Source organism: Aulonocara sp. 'chitande type north' Nkhata Bay, linkage group LG1 (assembly GCF_057382095.1).
Source record: "Aulonocara sp. 'chitande type north' Nkhata Bay isolate Kocher_YH1m ecotype deep benthic linkage group LG1, A_spYH_male_GT1.1, whole genome shotgun sequence".
Lineage (NCBI taxonomy): Eukaryota > Metazoa > Chordata > Actinopteri > Cichliformes > Cichlidae > Aulonocara > Aulonocara sp. 'chitande type north' Nkhata Bay.
The window spans coordinates 27,192,530-27,210,668 of NC_141344.1; the positions used below are offsets into that span (position 1 = coordinate 27,192,530).

At 41.4% G+C, this 18,139-nt stretch overlaps 1 protein-coding gene across 14 annotated transcripts in view; it reads right to left on the reverse strand.

The window, feature by feature from the left end:
- Positions 1–10,379, reverse strand: part of baz2ba (bromodomain adjacent to zinc finger domain, 2Ba) — a 68,460-nt gene extending 58,081 nt beyond the window's left edge. For 8 of the 14 annotated variants that reach the window (XM_086290704.1, XM_086290738.1, XM_086290674.1 and 5 more), the window contains exon 1: positions 10,136–10,378. The gene's annotated coding sequence lies outside the window, so the exon portion shown is untranslated. Of the gene's footprint in view, positions 1–10,135 lie in introns of all 14 variants that reach the window. The other 6 variants (XM_086290724.1, XM_086290731.1, XM_086290709.1 and 3 more) reach the window with 2 other exon arrangements.
- Positions 10,380–18,139: the final 7,760 nt, after the last annotated feature.

The window sequence follows — 18,139 nt, forward strand, 5'->3', positions numbered from 1 at the left end:
TAAATGGTTTCTTCCTTGACTTGATGGAGCAAGTGCCATCTCGAGGGAACGGGTTACACCACACACTGGAGTAAAGCCCTTTGAGACCAATGAAAAGCTCTGAACATTAGTGCAATCCATTTGTGTGAGCTAGAATATATATATATATATATATATGTGTGTGTGCGTGTGTAATTCCAGTCTTGATTGTATGCTTCGCCCTTTTAGTGCCATGTATGCGCGCATGTTTTTGTGTTGCCATGATAACTTTTCTCTTCGCTGCATTAAGCAGTACACCTCCATTTCCTGCTTTTCTTTGCAGGATCTGTCATTACTGAGTACTGACTTCAGTTGCACTTTGATACCAAAAATGCAAGCAGCTGAATGCTGGTGCATGCTCATGGTAGCGCAGGCCTACACAACAGGTTTAGCGTATCGCCACAGCCTTGATGATCCATCAGGATGACGTGTGAAGGTCAGAGTAGCCGTGACCAACACAGCTGTCACATCTCCTCCCAGCACCCTCTTGGCTAACTGGCCTTCCAAAACACTCAGCACAAAACATGGCCAACTGGGGGAGTACAGGGGCCACGGCCAACAGAACATGCCTATAACCCTGACTGGGCTTGCATTCGCACTCCATGCTGTAACACAAGATGCTGCAAAGAGGCAAATCAGAGCTGTTTTTCTGCAACGGCAATGCAACTATGACAAGAGAAACCGGCAATGGAAAAACATTATGACATCTATTAGTAGTGGCTTTTAAAATTTAATTCAACAGCCGATAAAGCCGCAGTTTTAAATGACTACCAGAGGAAGATACAGTGGAGCTGTGTGGAGAGCAGATGTGAATCCACTTTGATTTCCGTGCCTGTGTGTGTGTGCGTGCGCTCGTGTGTGTGTGCGTGTAGCTTCTATTAAATGGATCTGCTGTCTCCTTGATCAAGGGAGTCAATAAAGGGCCAGTGCTGTCAAACCCTCAGGGGTAAGTGTGTATGCACATGTGTGTTCATGTTTGTCCATGCATGCATGTGTGGCTGTGTGTGGTTGTGTGTACTTGTGTGTTATGGACAGATTTTGAAGTACTCTGACAGGTGAGTGATTGAGTGCTTTCATTTCCCTCCAGCGACAACAAGACACTCGCACACAAACACCTGCGCAGCACACACACACACACACACACACACAGTGGTGGATGAAGAGAGAAAGAGAGAGAGCTGTTGTTTCCTAAAGGATGCTGCTCCTGCCTGCATGCTTAAATTAGCTCTAAATGTTTGGATTACACACGGGAGCTCTCACAGAGGATTTAGCAGCCATAGCCTAGAGTCCAGGGGATGTGTGGATGTTTCCATCTACGCACACGCACACACGTGCACACACACACACAAACACATGCACAAAACGAGTCCACACACAGATCACAAACATAAGTCACTCAAATATTACTCCATACATTCTGTAAACACTTGACAACACAATTTAAGTTTCATCCAGTGTGGACTAAAGATGGAGGGATGCTAGCAATTTAAAAAGCAACACACAGCTTTAAATGGTGTAAACAGGAACAACACACATCATTTCATTCATCAGGTTTTTTTTTTTTTGCTATGGGCAGAAAATGTTTTCTCATTACGCTTTTTTTTTAGTGCAGTCTCGGCTTCTGTTGGTGGGGGGAGGATGGAGTATGCCAGCAGACGCAGAGACGGGGAGAGAAAAGGAGGAGAGAAAAAGAAGGGGAATGAGGGAGGTCAGCGCCCCCAGTCTCAGATAAAGGCCCTCTCCCTCCCTTCTGCCTCAGCTTTTCGAAGCCCCTGCCAGGATCGAGAGGCGTCTCACGTTACAGCTGTCTCTCAGTGTCATCGTTCAGAAAGAGAGCGCACAAGCAAAGAGCGGGAGAGAGACAGAGAGAGGGAAGGACAGACAGAGACACAGAGAAAAAGAAAGCGGGACAATGCCACAGACTGAGCAGGGCTAGGCTTTCGTAGCTGGACAAGAAAGGAAAAAACAAACCAAAAAAACAGCAGCAGCAGGTTAAACCGGATGAGGAAACCTTTGTGATTTGTAATGTTAATGCAACATAGATTTTCAGTACAATGTAAGAGCATTTCGAAATCACTGATATGTGCTTTGACCTTTTCAAGACAAATTATTTCAAAATGTAGTGTGAACGCAGCTAGTCAGATCATTTCCTCTATGCCACCTGGGACTAACTGAACACTCACAATTTCCTAAGAAGAAGAAAAGGGGGAAATTATTGCCTTTAATACCTGGTGTCGTGTGCAGTGAGACGAGAGAAAGAGAAACACGCTGTCCTTAAGAAAAGAACAGGGCTATAAGAATGCATGCTAAAGGGCTTTTGCAGATTAGCCATTGGTGAGTTGCCTCTCTGCTCACGAGTATCCCTTTTTAACCTTAAAATGCTAAAAACAGCCGCTTGTTCCAGGTCCAGTAATGACTAATCCAATGACTGCCAGCATTTTCAGCTTGCACTACAAACACTGTAAGGCCTTGCAGTTCAGTTCTGAGTTAAGTTACATTTAGAGTCGATGATCATTTCTTCTCCACAATTTTGTTTTCTGAAGAAAAACACAGGATAGCCCCCTCAATTCATAAAAACTTTATGAAGGAAAAGGTGCTGTATGCGCACATTTTTACTCCAAACTATAGCGCTTACACAGCCGACTCAGTGCGAGGTGATCCTATCAGCGTGTTTTACATAAAACACGGTTCTCAACAAATGCACATATAGCTACTGCACAGCTCCAAACTGCTTTTCTATTTGTTTTTCCTCTCTCCTTGTCATTTCTCATGGCGTTTGTGTAGGAGTTAAATATTTTAAATTCTGGCTTAGCTTCAAGCACGCTTTGCCAGCGCAGCTAAAATAAAAAGCCTTTGTGGCAGCAGTGACCAGATTTTAAATGCTGAAGAAGATCAATAAATGGGGGGCTGTCGAGGCGCAATCTCATGCATTTGTGTGTACACGTTAGTGTATATGTGTGCTGTCCCTATACATAAATGCCTGTGTTGTGACAGCAAGTGTGTGTGCGTGTGCCTGTGTACGTGCGCCTTAACACCCACCGAAGCTCACAGCTCCCCTGCCTGCAACAAGCTATTCTATAGTATCATCAAAAACCCCACTGACCCAGGAGGCACACCAATAGAGAAACCAATTCCGACATCCGAAACATTCTTCCCATTTCTTTTCCCATTCCCAGTATCCTTCCCCATCCAAGCACAGCCAGCATGGGAGAATGCAAGAGAAATGTGTAAGTATAGGCCCCCTGCTGCAGATGTCAAGGTGTGGAAAACATCAGACTAAATAGCAGGTTTTCCAGACCTCAATGCCAATTCCATAATCAAGTCCCTGCGCAAGAAAATGTTGGTAAGCGAGACAGGGAGGACAAGGTGGGAGAAAAATGACAGAAAAATCCAATCCAGCCTCCTTCAGCTAATGTTAAGAGACTCTGAATGTATCTATTTCACAAAGCCAAGAAACACTGATGTGATTTCTTTTTAAGAAAATAAATGCTTTCATTATGCTGCCATCTTTCTTGCCACTCTTGCTTTTTATAAAGGCCACCTTAAATGGATGCTTTCAGCTCACATAAAGTGATAACCTTCTTTGCTACGTCTTTAGCACATGCAGCACAGACACACAATTATGAGGACTTGCATGCTCGCCGCTGTGTGGCACGGAGATACACACAAAGTACATCTGTATTTTTCGCATCCTCACTAATGTATAAAACAAAAACAGCCATGAAGTGGAAAAATCATCAGGACCTTTAGAGACTTCATTAAAAGAAACTAGCCTGGACTTCCCAAACAAGGCATCTCTTTGGAGGGGGAAAATCAACCTTTTCACCTTGCTGGTGGAAAAACAGGCATCCCAACGAGACAGAGCATGCACAAACAACCTTGACTTTCATCAAGGAAATTCTCACATTGAATGATAAATAGAGGCCCAGGGGACGAACGGCAAAGAAGCAGCTTATCGCCTTTCCCTCCCAAATTTGGCCGCTCTGTCTTCTGTCTCCTGAAAGTCAACGCCGGGTGACCCACTTGCACTTTACACTGCTTATTGTTCGGTAATTAATCCACCATATGTAATCCACACAGAAATGTAGAAAAAATAAAATGGGTGTTGATTTGTTTAGTCTTAATTAAGAGTTGAGATTGTTTACTTGCTTCTACAACAGAAAGGCATATGCCCAATCTCATTAGTCTGGTTTTTTTTTAAACGTAGCTGCATTTCTCACTGTACAGATGGATGCAGATAACTCAGCAAAAGGACAGGCACAATATTAGAAGAGGCTCACTTTAAAAGCTGCTGTCACCAAGCATGCACTTTAGACAATTATTTGTGGATCCTGATGACTATCGGGACGTTCAGAGAACAGGCAGTGTTACCAAAATAGCAAGGTAACATAAGGTTAGGTAGATCAACTGAGAGCTCACCAACTTCCCAGCTGAGAGGACATTAACCTGCGAGGCCATGTGGACACGTATCAATAAGTGATCTGCCTGCATGGGCCTCTAACACACGGCTCACAGCACTAGACCGAGACGAGGACAGAGAAGCTTCAATTTGATCTGTAACAATATGACGCATTGTTAATCTAATGCATGGAAGCTTTTAAGGCTTTTGCTAAAATGCTGCTTCTTCTCAAAGGACCATTAGTCTTTCCAGGATTAATGTCTACTTCAAAAACATCTGTTAAAGTCCTCAGTTTCTTGGTGCATTATTTCATTTGTCATTATTTTATTTTTTTGCTTGTGCATGCACATTCACGAGTAAAAGACTGACCGACGACTGGGAGTGTGTCTTGCATTAGTTCTTGAAGGATCTGGTTAACACAGAGCAGATCTCTACTTCCTCTTTAAATTTCACAGCTCTGTGTCAGCGCTAACATGCAGAGATTTGACAGGGCTCCCAGATGGCCATTATTATCGATAGATTGTTTGCAGATCTTATTAATCTCTGACTAAATATAACTTACTGACATCAATGCATTGAAACATTTAGGCTGACTGAAGCACTTCAGACAGAGCTTAGTAAATATTTCAGTAATATACATGTGTATGGTAATGTGAAAGTTTATTTTTGTCTTTCATTATCAGTTCAGCCTCCTGCTGTTGTGGTTAAAGAATGCATAAATCAGCCACTTTGTCATATCTTGTCACACAGAAACTACAAAGCATGAGCCCAGAGTAAAATCATGTAATCAGTGAGGGGAGACGCAGTAACCGAATGCACAATATTGAAATAGTCGCAAGAATTTCAAATAACCCTTTTTTTCTTTTTTCTTTTATCGTCAGGATCTGCATTACCCCTAAAAAACACTGCTTGATTCATTTTAAGTCTTGATTTGAAGCATAACGCCACTTTTCTAAAGGGCTGTACAAACAGGAAGAGACTGGCAGAGATGTGGCAACATGAAATGTCAATGAAATTCAGAGACCGTTAGCGATGCAAAGTGGGCGGGCCCTGAGTTAAACTTATCTCAAGTTTGAGGCGAGCATTACAAGCGACTGCAAGTGAAACAGCTGACTGACATATAACGGGGAGGTAAATTCTGTGTTAGACCTGCAACAGACCGCCGACCTGTCCAAGGTGTACCCTGCCTTTCAGTCTATGACATCTGGGAAAGGCTCCAGCCCCCAGCCATCACCTACAACCAACCATCATTTACAACGTGCAAAGAGCAAAATACTTCATATGTGAACGAGGCTCTGGGATGGCACAATCAGCCAAGGGGACAGGGACACTTTTCATATTTTGCATTAAAGGATTTACTTTGTTAATCACCAATGATAGTGACATCAAGGAAAAAGAATTTGAGGTTAAAATCAAAATCTGCAACTAAAACCCTATTCACGCCTGGCATTACTAGATGTTGTAGTGATCCAATACGAAGTGCACTGCTCTAAGTAAAGGTCTGAGCCACACAGGAAAAGAGCACCTTGGGTCACACTGAAGGACCAGCTATTTAACTGATGTCCTCGGTGTAAGCAGAAGCAGGTATTCATTTGGGCGCCAATTAAAATGTGCAACAGCAGGCGCCAACAATATCAGGCAAAATAGATTCTCTTAGATTGAAAACGCTTTGATTTCCAATTGGGCCAAAGAGTCAATCAGCCAGTCGGAAAGCGGAAGATTAGAGACATCATCGAGCTAGACTGTATAGCATTTCTTATTCTATTAATTCCAGCACATTATTCAAGGGAAGTACATTAGAGACGGCAACACATTTCAGTCCCTGTACGTGTTCAGTGTTAAAGTGAGACCTGATCACATGTGGTCGCATGGGACGAATGTGGAGGCATATTCAAATATACAAGGTGTGAACCTAAGCTGACATAAGCTGCACGATACACTCCTGATATACACACTAAGAAACTGTACATGCTGTAAGTTATAACATCACCCATGTTGTAAGACTTTCATTTTATACACTTGTACATTCTGCACATAACACTATGTTTTTGCACATCGGGTTGAATTATCACTGCATTTCATTCGCTTTGTCCCAGTGCTTCCCACCATGGTGATAAAGTTAATTCTACTCTAATCACACAAAATGCATGTTAAACAACAAGATCTAAGCTCTACTCACTCATCACAGAAGTTTTTAGGAACACAAACAAAATAGTGTGTTAGCTTTTCTCATTCAAAACAGGTTAGTGCTCAGCATATTTAGGAGGAAAGCCGTTAAACTAAAATCTAAAAGCATACATGATATGAACAATAACCCATTTATATTATTGCCCGTTGTAATAAGGCACCATTTAAATTATCAACATATCTCATAGTCGTGTTTGATTTTTGTTCCTTTGCCTTTACTGTATTCACACCAGTCAGACTTAAATGACAGTCTGTAACTGAGGAAAACCCTGGTTTATGCGTGCGCGTTTGTTGTTATTTTGTTTTTATTTCTCCCTCTTGCTGAACTGTTTGTCCAATTAACCAGCATGACACTGATGTGACCCAACAGATAAAGACCAGCCACTGCCATTGGTAAATGTCATCTCATTTGCTGATAGGCTCATATCTGTCAACGAGGCTGTGATTGGCTCAGTGTTCAGCCCATATATGGAAGCATCCCTAATAGAGTGGACGTATTTTTTTTTATCTCATATTAAAGTTTTAAGCAAGAGCTGCCTCATACCAATGACTTGATCATTCCTATCATGCACACCTAATAAATCGCACTTCATTTCATCTGTAAAAGAACACAAGGATGGGTTTCCTTCAAAAAAGAGAAAAAAAATAGATAGCCCCCATATTCAATAGCAAGGGATTATAGAGAATTCAGCCTTGTGTGCACATGGGATTGTCTTCTCAAAAGCTGTCCAAGTTCTGTCAGATTCAGCACCCCCAGACATAGAGCTCGTGAACCTAATTTCACCTAATCAGCTTAGTCAATAGCAACCGTTTGCTGTGACTTTGGTAGACATGCAAATAGGGCTTAACTATGTCTATCCTTAATTCCTGAATGTTCAAGTCAAGCAGAAGTCCTCCTTTATCTCTTCAAAAACAACAGTTCCAATTTGAGAGGGAGAAGCAGAGAAAGAATAAAACTCCAGCCGCGAGTTGACTTTTTTTTCTTCCCCTTGGCCTGGCAAGGAGAGACATCTCTGATTTGAGTGTGCTTGAGGTAGCACAGTGTGCTTTCATTTCAAACCAACATGGCAAACAAACTCTGACAGATTTGTTCCCCTTTTTTCACTTTTGCTCTTGCTCAGTCTCTCTCAAATTATGAGAAAACACGCTGCACAAATATATTACCACTTCTTGTCGGTTTGTATGTTCAGCTGCAGCATTTGCGCGCACACACACACACGCGCATACGTACACGGGAGCACAAACACTCACACATATATTCAAACAAATCCGCACCAAAAAAAAAGATGCCAACAAAAGAGAGTTGTGATAGAAAACTGGGAGACACTGTTCCGTTTCAATTCACTGATACCACTAATGGCTTCTTAGCAGCTCCATGAAATCAAGCAGCTGTCATGTCGATGCATCAGCAGTGAGAGGAGGGAGAGCCATCCCCATAAGGACAGAGGCACCGCGCCTTCATGTTTGGCTAAACATCTGCTCCTCTGCACTCCAGCTTTTGCAGCAATAAACGGGCAAACAAAAGAGGTGGGAGGTGAAATGATCTGATTTTCCATTTCAAAGCATTTGTTCAGTTTGTTTTCTTTGTCCCCCTCCTTCCACTACACCCTCCAACCCTAAACACCCTCCTTTTTCTCAAACTGCTTTACAGGACATGGGGAAGAAAAGTGAGATCAAGTTGTAACTGTAAGGGGCAGGGACACATTTTTTGTGTGAGATGGATGACACAAAATAAATAAGGTCACCATTTTCCAGTCTGCTAAAAGTCTTCAGTCTAAACTGTTGCAAGCAAGTATCATGGCTCAGCTAAGAGATAATCCAAAGGAAGGCTAGAGGTGCATGTGTGCCAGTGTGCACGTCTTAAACCTGTCAATCTAGCAAACTTATCGCTCACAGATCTATTCAGCTAAACCACAACAGCTGAAGGAAGAAGGAAGGACCTGTTTTTTTAACATAATACTATTTATATAACTTTTGTGAGTCTAATCATACCTAATCACTTTTTTATACTGAAATCCAATTAAAATCCAATGAAAATTATATTTTTTAAAAATAATCTTCCCTTAATATCATTCCAAGTAATTTGCCCTTATATCATTCCTTCCTTCCTTTCTTTCTTCCTTCCCCCCTCCTTCCTTCATTCATTCATTCATGTTTAGCTGCAAAGACAAACATTGGGCAGCACCGAGTAAACGCCGATCTCACATTTATCAACAGTATTATCTTAAAACATCACAAATGCGCCTGTTTATCGACGCCTGTCTCAAAACACCAGCCTCTCCACTTACGTCTCAAAACAAGAGAATCCTGACATGTAACCACACGTCACTTTGTATTTGCTTTTTTAAAGCACCAAACATCGAAGTAAAACTGCCTTAAAATGATCGTCTGCGACTCTATCAGCCACCTTAATTTCCTTTCAAAAAGGAAAATAAAAGAACACACACGGGACGCGATCCCCCGTCTCGTTTTTTCCCCCTCTACCAAGTCTAAAACTTTGGTAAAACTTGAGGAAAAAAACGTCCATTTCCTTTTAAAGTAGCCTGGATGTTTGTATGTGTGTGTGTGAGAGAGAGAGAGGGGTGGGGGTGCTTTGGTGTGGGGGGGGGGCGGTGGACGAATTTAAAATAACCAAGATGGCGAGAGGCTTGTTGTTTTGGAAGGGGCAGAAAAAATGGAGGATATTGTAATATACACAAAGGGATAAATTTCAACAACTCGGCCAAGCGGCTGCTAGCTTGCCTGCACGCCTCTCGGTTTGAGGAAGCGACCGCGATAACAGCTCCCCAGCAGGCTGGCCAGCAATACGACTAGCGACACGACAGGGAAAAAAAGCTCAAACTCTGAACCGCTGTACAAAGAGAAATTAATATTATACGTACAAGTTAATCCAAACTGAAGGGGGATATTTATGTATTTGTCGCCTAATTGTTTTATTTTCGCGTCGGGGGACTGTTAAACTGGATGGCTTTTTAACGGACGGACTAGCGAGGACCAACGGCAGTCCAGTGCCTCGTAGTTGCCCCCCCCCCCCTTTAGGTTACAACATCCACTACACTGAATAGGCAGCCAAAACAGCCAACAACTGTACATTTTCACGGTTGATAAATTAAAAGAAAAAAAGAACAACACAAACAAAACCACGAAGCTTTCGAAAAAGTTTAATTTCGCTATCAAATTGCGACCGCCGGAGTGAACGGTGCGAGAGAGAAAAGGGAAAAGAGGGACACAAAAGACGATTTCCACTATCAGGTCAACACTCCGAAGAAGGAGAGGAGGAAAAAAACACTTCGTTTTTTTCATAAAAAGGAGAAAAAACTTTAACCAAACGTATCGCTAACGACTACGGGACACACGGACTGAATGAATTACACCGCAACGAGAAAACAGGAAAGTATGTATAAAGCAGTTTACACGAGCTGAAAAAAGCCAAGAAACTAGAAACGAAGCCAAGCGAGCTCTCTCCGTACGCAGCTCATCGCCTGTTCTGTGACGGGGCGAAAACAGCGTCAGTGAAAATAAAACACTTACCTTTTTTTAGTTTCGACACTTTACTTATTTCCAGCGTGGTTTTTTAGTTCAACTAACACTTCGGCTCGGTCTTCTTCTCGCCTCTTTTTTTCCTTGGTCGGTTTTGGTTATGAAAGAGGTCGGGGACGAATGATAAAGAAGGGAATTGGGCAGTAATTGAGTCTCGGTGTGTGAGTGTGTGTGTTAGTTACTAACAGCAGATTGAAGGAGACTCTTCTCAAGGTTTATTCAGCTCCACTTCAAGGAACCGACCTGACGTCAGCTCACTACTGCCACACAAAGAAAACTTATTATTTGTGCAGCGGCCGTAGTAAAGGAAGGATACAGTAATTGACCGTTATTACTTTAAATGCGACATTGTCATTAGGTCCACGGCATGACAGGGATGTAGCGGGAACTTTATTTATGATGTTGTTAGCGCCTTATCCGCTGATGGTGTAAGAAATAAACAAACCTTTAAAAAAATTAAAATAAAATAACTTTTATACATTCTTAACCATTTTAATTAATTACTATAACTTGGATTATAGCTTAAATTTTATGATTTTTTTTTAAAGAAAAGTTGCCTAAATCCTCTCATTTTGTCTTATTTGTGGATTTATTTTGAAAGGTGAAAGATGATTAAAGTTGTAGGCACTTTTAGAATATCGCCAAACCTAATGATAAAGGGTGTTTTTTCTTGATTAGGCAGTATTCAACATAGTTACAGATGATCTATCTGTTTGTCTCTCTTTAAGCCCCCACAAGATGTTACATGATCAAGCAAATACAAGCCAGTTACATAAAGGCTCCAACTTAGGGGAGGCATTTGTGAAACAAAACCAGAAAACGGGGCAGCCCTTCATCGGGTTTGGATCAATACATTGCCTGGCAAAGACAGCCATCTGTGCCTAATTGTATGCTTTACATCCTCTTCTAAACACACAATAAGCAACAGGCTGAACGTAGGCCCTCTGACCCAGACTGGGTTTCCAGACGGGGGAAGATTATTTCATTCAACTGGAAAACAACAAGGGGGTGGGGTGGAGAGGTGGTGGTGGGGAGTTTTTTTTTGCAGATGGAGTGGGCAACTGTTCTTATGTGCCCCACCCTGATGAGGATGAGGATGGGTCACAGCAGAGCTGACTGGTGTGTGTATGTGTGTGCGCGGGTCTGTCTCTCTTGCTGCGTGTCACATCACCACTGGTTGTATCCATTTTAACAGGTATTATAGTGGATTAACAAACTGTTCACTGTTAGTTTATAGACACCTCATAAATCACACACAAACAATGAACTCATTGTTAGCAGAGTGATGGAGTATTGGTTTACGGGCACATTCATATTAATGCTTCATAAACATTATAAATGACCATAAATGTATCCTGATTCCTCTCTCGCTCTCTCTCTCTTTCTCTCTCCCTTTCTTCCTCTCTCCCCCACCCCCTCCGTCTTTCTCCTCTCTGTTCTTATGTCACAGCGTCTAAAAGTGTCACCCCAGTGTTTTTGATGCTATTGCAAGAATTGCAAAGATGTTACTCAGAAGTCAGTCATTTTTAGGTGTAATATTAAAAGAGAGAAAAAAGAAAGGTGAGGTGGTGTTCAGGTGGAAGATCCGATACGGCATTCACTCGAGTTTTTGGAGGATGGACACAGAACCCCTTATTCAGCTTGTGGTGTGCAGTTAAAGCCATTTCATAAGCGTGCTCTCCATGTTCTTTGGTCATTGATTTTTTTTCTCTCTGCCCCTTTCCATTACCTGTTGAGATTGGGGGGGGGGGCTCTTCTTCAAACACACACACAAACACACTCTCAAAATCCTCTCTATCTGTCTCTCTAGCCACTGGCACCCTGGTGTATTTCTCCATCTCCTCCGCCTCCTGTAGCAGGAATGACAGGCCATGAGGAATGACAGTGGCTGTGTTTGTCATACAGTAGCAGCAAGAAGCAAGGATTTTTAATTGCATTGGAGAATCTTCATTAAAGAGAGCACATGGGGGCGGGAATGGTGGGCTGGGGGGTGGGGTGGCGTGTGTGCTGGTGGTGGGTGGGTGAGTGGGGGGGCACTCTGAGCATCGTCATTAGGAGAAGGCGCTAGTAGCATAGAAGGGTGGGCCCTCTTTGCATGCACACTGAGAATGCCTGCCGTACCTCGGTCATTTGTAACATAATAAGTGCCAGCACAATGACTGCAATGCGAGAAAGCACACCACAGGGAAGAGAAGGGGGAAGGGAGACAGCATGTCTGTCTAAAAGAGGGACTTTTTTTTTTTTGTCTTGATTAGAAAGTATAATGAGCCACTAAAGAAACAGGAAAAAAAAAAGGATCTCTCCTGAGACTGATGGAAAACAAATTAATCTGGTGATTTAAATTTAATTATTATTTTTCTATTAGTCCAGCATGCAAAGACAGGGACAGCCATCACAAGCGAGGAGCTGTGCTTGCATTTATTGATTTTCGCCCAGACACATTCAGGGAATACAGATTGCTCTCTTCCCCACACAATCCGCTATGTGGGATTCCATTAACACGAGAAGCTTCCAGCAACTCTGAGATGTTTAATTTGAACACCATAAATGGAGCTTAAAATAGTGTTCACACACAAGAAAAGTGGCCTAAGGATGTCTTTTTATGCAATTGAATTAGTCCTCACTTATTGTTGTGTCCTACATAATAAGTATTAAATAAACACCCAATAAATTAAATTAAGACAATGTTCTGCTGTATGAAGTGAATCGAGCGCTATTGTTCCTCCCTGCCTCTGATTATCTTGCACTGCTATAACAGTTGAGTTTAATTTAATCTTTTGTTTTGGATTAATGTAAGAACCCTGCAACCGGACAGTAATTACTCTTCCCATCCGTGCAGGATCCTCTCTTTGTAGCATCCTTTCAATACATCAGTGGTCTTGAGCACAATGCTGTGTGAGATGTAATGATTTGAAAAGTCAATGATTTGAACCGCCTGTGCGATTAAAGCACAAGGGACCAATTTTTGGCTGCTATATGTAGAATATCTGTGTGTGCACCTCAAGTAACACTCATATTCCCTGGCTGGCATAAAAATTCAGCAGTTACGCCACGTGAGCGCTGTTATTGATTGCTATCTCTTACCAATAAAGGTTTATCAGAGATATTCTGAAAGCCTCACTATAGAGCTTACGGTATATGGGAATCCACATCCATCAATGCATGACCTTCAGTGCCAGAGACACCTACAGAAAAGGATGTTACAGGTGTTCTCATCCATCCCGGTGTCAGCTTAAGGAAATCCTGTGCTTTTACTTGTACACAAAACTTACCCCAAAAGTGATTTGGAAGATCAAATAAATGTTTTCCTTGCAAGGTTGACTGAAATCCCCACACAGTCTAAATGAGTGCACTCAGAGAGTGTTTATTGTGGCGAATGTAACTGAGCAGAACCCTCTGTTGCATGATGTAATACACAGAAGGGAGAAATCATCATAATAGCAGAGTAGTAGAGTGACTCATTCGTTGATGAGGTACATTCACACTGTCATTCACTGAGGAGATGCAGTCTGTGTGCACATGTTGTCAGTGTGTGACCGATAGAGAGAGAAAGAGAGGAGAGAGAGATAGCATGTTCCTTTTCTGGGAATGAGGAGTCATTTGTGCCAGGAAAAGTGGAGAAACAACTCTCAGCTCCACGGTGATGCATCTCTCCATGAAGAATGAGATCACAAGCAAATGTCACCCCAACCTGAGCAAAGCCAAATGACCTTGAATCAAATAAAAACATCTTCACCCGCGTCACTGTGTACACACGCCACACAAAATGTCAGCAGATTTTCCATTTGCTAAATCTGCGCCTAAGTGCAGGGGTTTAGCTACGGTAATCAACCCAGTACTTTCCTTCAAGTCCATATGAATATCGCCCTGGAGAAACCCTGCTGTTAAATACAGCTAACTGCAGTCGACCTCCTAGTTTTTATAATTTCATCAACGTGAGAACAGCATTTCCCCCTCCAATCATAAGGCCACTAATGACACTAAGACAGAAAAGAAGGGAAAACAGATGTGCACACTAAAAACAGGCGTTACTTGCGTCCTGCGACTGTAAGATTTCTCTTGTTTTCTGCATTTTGTGACAGATGAAGCGGAGGGGGATTTTTCAAGGGAAATGACTTTCACAGTTGAAGGAATTTCAAGCTTCAGTGCCTTGCTTTATCATAGTTTACATATAACTAGCTTTGATTTCTGTCCACGGCAGACATATCTTTGACAGCGGAGCATACGCTGATAGATAACTGACTGGTGCACTTGCCGTTGTTCTGTTATTATTTTAAGTCAGGATTCAGTGTTTTTCCTCTTTTCTCTGACCTACATAGAAAGCCCAATATTAGTTATAGTTTTGGTACACGTCACACAGTTTGTCTTGTGTCTAATTTTCTTACTACAAAGTTTACACAGCCTTACACATAAATGCACAAACCTTACTTTAATAATGTACGATTAAAAAAATAAAATAAACCAGGAACATTATTGTAATTCCACAGAGACTTTTTTTTAAATCACCTGCTAGTGATTTGTAACTGAAAGCTAAAGCTTCCTTTCATGAGATTCCACTCAAGTGCTAATTCCTGTGAAGCTCTCGGTTCATATTGACAGACGTCACTGTCATCAGATTCAACAGTGTTCAGCTTCTGCATACAAAGCGCTTTGTTTTGTTTCTCTTTAGGCAGTGACTTTGACAAGTTTGATTTGGCAGATTTACCTGAAAATTTTAGATCAAAGCAAGGAAAAGAAATACTTTTTTTTTTTTTTTTTTTTACACTCCACTGTATTTAAGCTGGAACTCATAATTAATGTGAAAGGAGCTAAGCTTCGTGCTATGTGATTTAATCTATTTAGTGCAAACACTTACTTTTGGGACAAAGCAAAAAGTCACAAGAAATCAGCACCTTTTTAAAATGAAGATTATGCAACATTGTGCAATGCACTTCTGGCATTAAAAAAAATATGAAGACATAATCATTGCAGTTTTGGCAGTGTAGCGTCTCTCACACTATCCAGAAAATTACACAGTGGAAAGAGTCAAGCTGAAACTGCCAACTGTCAAAGTTTTTTTTTCTTTTTTAATTGTGAAACTGGCTGGTTCCTTTTATTCTGGAAAAAAAATTCCAGAGAGAAACTTCTCAAATCTTTGAGTTTATCTCGCAGATGTAATTTGATCGGTGTAAGCGTTTGTGCGATATGGATTACTGTTTTGTCAACAGGCTGAGTTTGGTTCGCACGCACCGCAGCAAGAAAACAATATGTCAAACGTGGCTCATTCGCCCCTTTCATTTGCTCCACATTCAGAACAAAACAAGATAACGATAGACACTTTTGTAAATATCTATAAATATATAAGATGTCTCATACATATTTGGTGTGACTGCAGTTATGTCTCATGCCTAAATCATGGAATGAGCTGCCTGACACACAAGTGCTTTCAGGACCTACATGTGACCACATCTGAAGCATTCCTTTTAAGGACGAAATACCTCTGTGTATCTTGGTGTGGAAAACTTTAAGAGACCATATTTGTGGCTTCAGGCTTCAGTCTGTCCTCCGTGTTGGTCTCCTTTACCTTTTCTTGTCGCCTCTCTGGTATAGAAATAAAAGCACAAAAACAAATCCGGTGCGCTAAAATGCTACCTTCAGGTTATTTTAAGACCCTAACATCTAATTTAAATACAGCAATAACGTCAACGCATATCACATGAGCTATTTTCAGGTGGTATGTGTCAAGGTCTTCAGAAATCCTGACACCGAATGAGCTTTCATTTTCATTCCAGGGGTGTGTTTGAACTACATAAACCCTTAAGAGCTGTTATAAAATGTGTGAGAAAAAAAGAAAAAGATAGATCCCCTTCCAGGCATAATGTCCACATAACCATGGCTGGCCGGCAACAGTGCTCTTTTTAATCAGCAAATGGATAAACAAAGACAAAATGTTTTGGAGAGCGGGCTGTGGTTTTAGTGTTTGGAGGAGTTCCTGTTGCTTGTGATGTCACACGTTTGCTGTTGTTTGTCTTAAACATCAGAGAAATGTGTGGCTTTACAATTTTGATGTCGCAACATGCGACACGTGAGAGTTGCTAATTGAGCCATTTTTCCCATAACAACATCCATTAAACTTATTGAAGAAATTTCCTACTTTAGGACTTTATTTTCACATTATTTCAAAGAAAATCAACAATAAACCATGCAAAAGACAAAACAAGTTAACAGCCATCACTTGAGTGATAGATATAGTGATAGATAACGCACAGACATACATAGAGAGAAGAGCTTTTTGAATTGGTCACATACTTCGAGCACATTTTACACTGCGGTTGATATATTTTTGGCGATTTCTCCGTAAGAACATCTTTAATGCCTCAGAGAAACAAAATCTTGGTTTGTGTGCGTCATGCACCGATATCTGCCTTTGAGCCTGATTGCTCAGTGTTTTAGAGGACTTCATCCAAAACACTGAGACACTGGGTGTAAAAATACACCTCTAATTGTGCCCAACAGCTTACTCCAATTCCCAACTTTTCCTCAGCTCACAGAGCCTTTATTATTGTTTATTTTTTAAATTGAAAATCAAAATAGAAAGCTTCAAGACTACATCTGTAGTTCAAGAATTTCTGCGTGCTAATAATTAGTGAGCAAATGAAATGACCTTTAGGAGGGGGAAAAAAATCCCCAATTTTCTTTATAAAAAGCCAGATGCTAGAAAAGAACTTCAACAATCAAGTGTAAGTTATGAAGTGTAAGTCGGTTATAAAATGCAAGTAAGATGTGGAATGCTAAAGTCAAAAGGTGATAACATCTGTCGGTTCATCACACCTGCATGTTTGAAAGTTTTGCTATGAGCACAAAAGGTCAGTGAACCCTTAAAGCATGGTGGCGTCACTATGATGTAAAAATAAAACCTGCATTTTGACTCCGCATTGATCTGCTTTACTATACCGATACAAATACGCATCAAATACCTTCCAGGATCACAGTTAGTTTAGCTTTAACACTGAACACACACTCAGACTACTATTCTGTTAATCCTACCTTGCATGTTTGTATTATTTTATCAGAGTCTCGCTTACGTTCCTCAACAGGCTAAATGAATTATGCAGCTCACGTGTTTATACTTAGGTGGAGTCTACCACAGATGGGCAGGAGTAGTCATTAGTTACTCAATAGCCATAAATGCCGAATTCAAGCTTGACGTTATTGAAAGCAAACAGGCAGGAAGCACATGCACAAGTAGTGAGGATATGTCCACAGAAGAGTAGGCTGAATAAATAATTCACTTGCAAGGCCCAGACAAGGAAAGGAAGCCAAACGGTGCCCAAAACAAAGGACCGCGAGGTAAAAAAACACATGCGCAAACCTTCGTCGGCGAGCTCAAATTATGCATGTGTTGATGAGCATGTGCACTTAGACTTAGGTGGGCCTGTGGGGGTGGTCTTAAGACGGATGCAAACAGGCCCTGTGTTAATTAACACTGGCAGGCCGCTGTTCCTCCTGGCAGTGTGCAGGCAGACATTCTGGCCTGCCCTCAGTGACGCCTGGTCAAAAATAGGGCACCACACAGCACAGTAATGATCACAATGGTGACATCATCGTTGCCTTCAATGTGCTCTCCCCTCAGTGCTCTTTTGAACAAAGAGCAGCAGGCATGCAGAGAGCGAGGCAGATGTCACTTTGTGTCTGGGGAACATTAAGAACAACAAATGTTCTTGGAGTTCTCGGTGAAACCTCTGCGTGTTTTTTGTGTTCGTGTGGGGTTAAATTTGTATTGTTGTTATTTGTCTGGTTTTGTTGTTGTTGTTTTTTTAAAGATTTTGGTAAAAGTCCCAAACTAAATCAATGACGTGTAAGGTTTTTTTTTGTTGTTGTTTTGTTTGGCATTGGCGTTTTTTTAGCATATGATGTTGTGAATGCGTGCGAATTAAAATAAAAGGCCTGTTCTCGCTAATTGGTGAAGAGCATGCTGAGAGAAGAGTGTCCACAAATAGCATACAAGTATTTTTG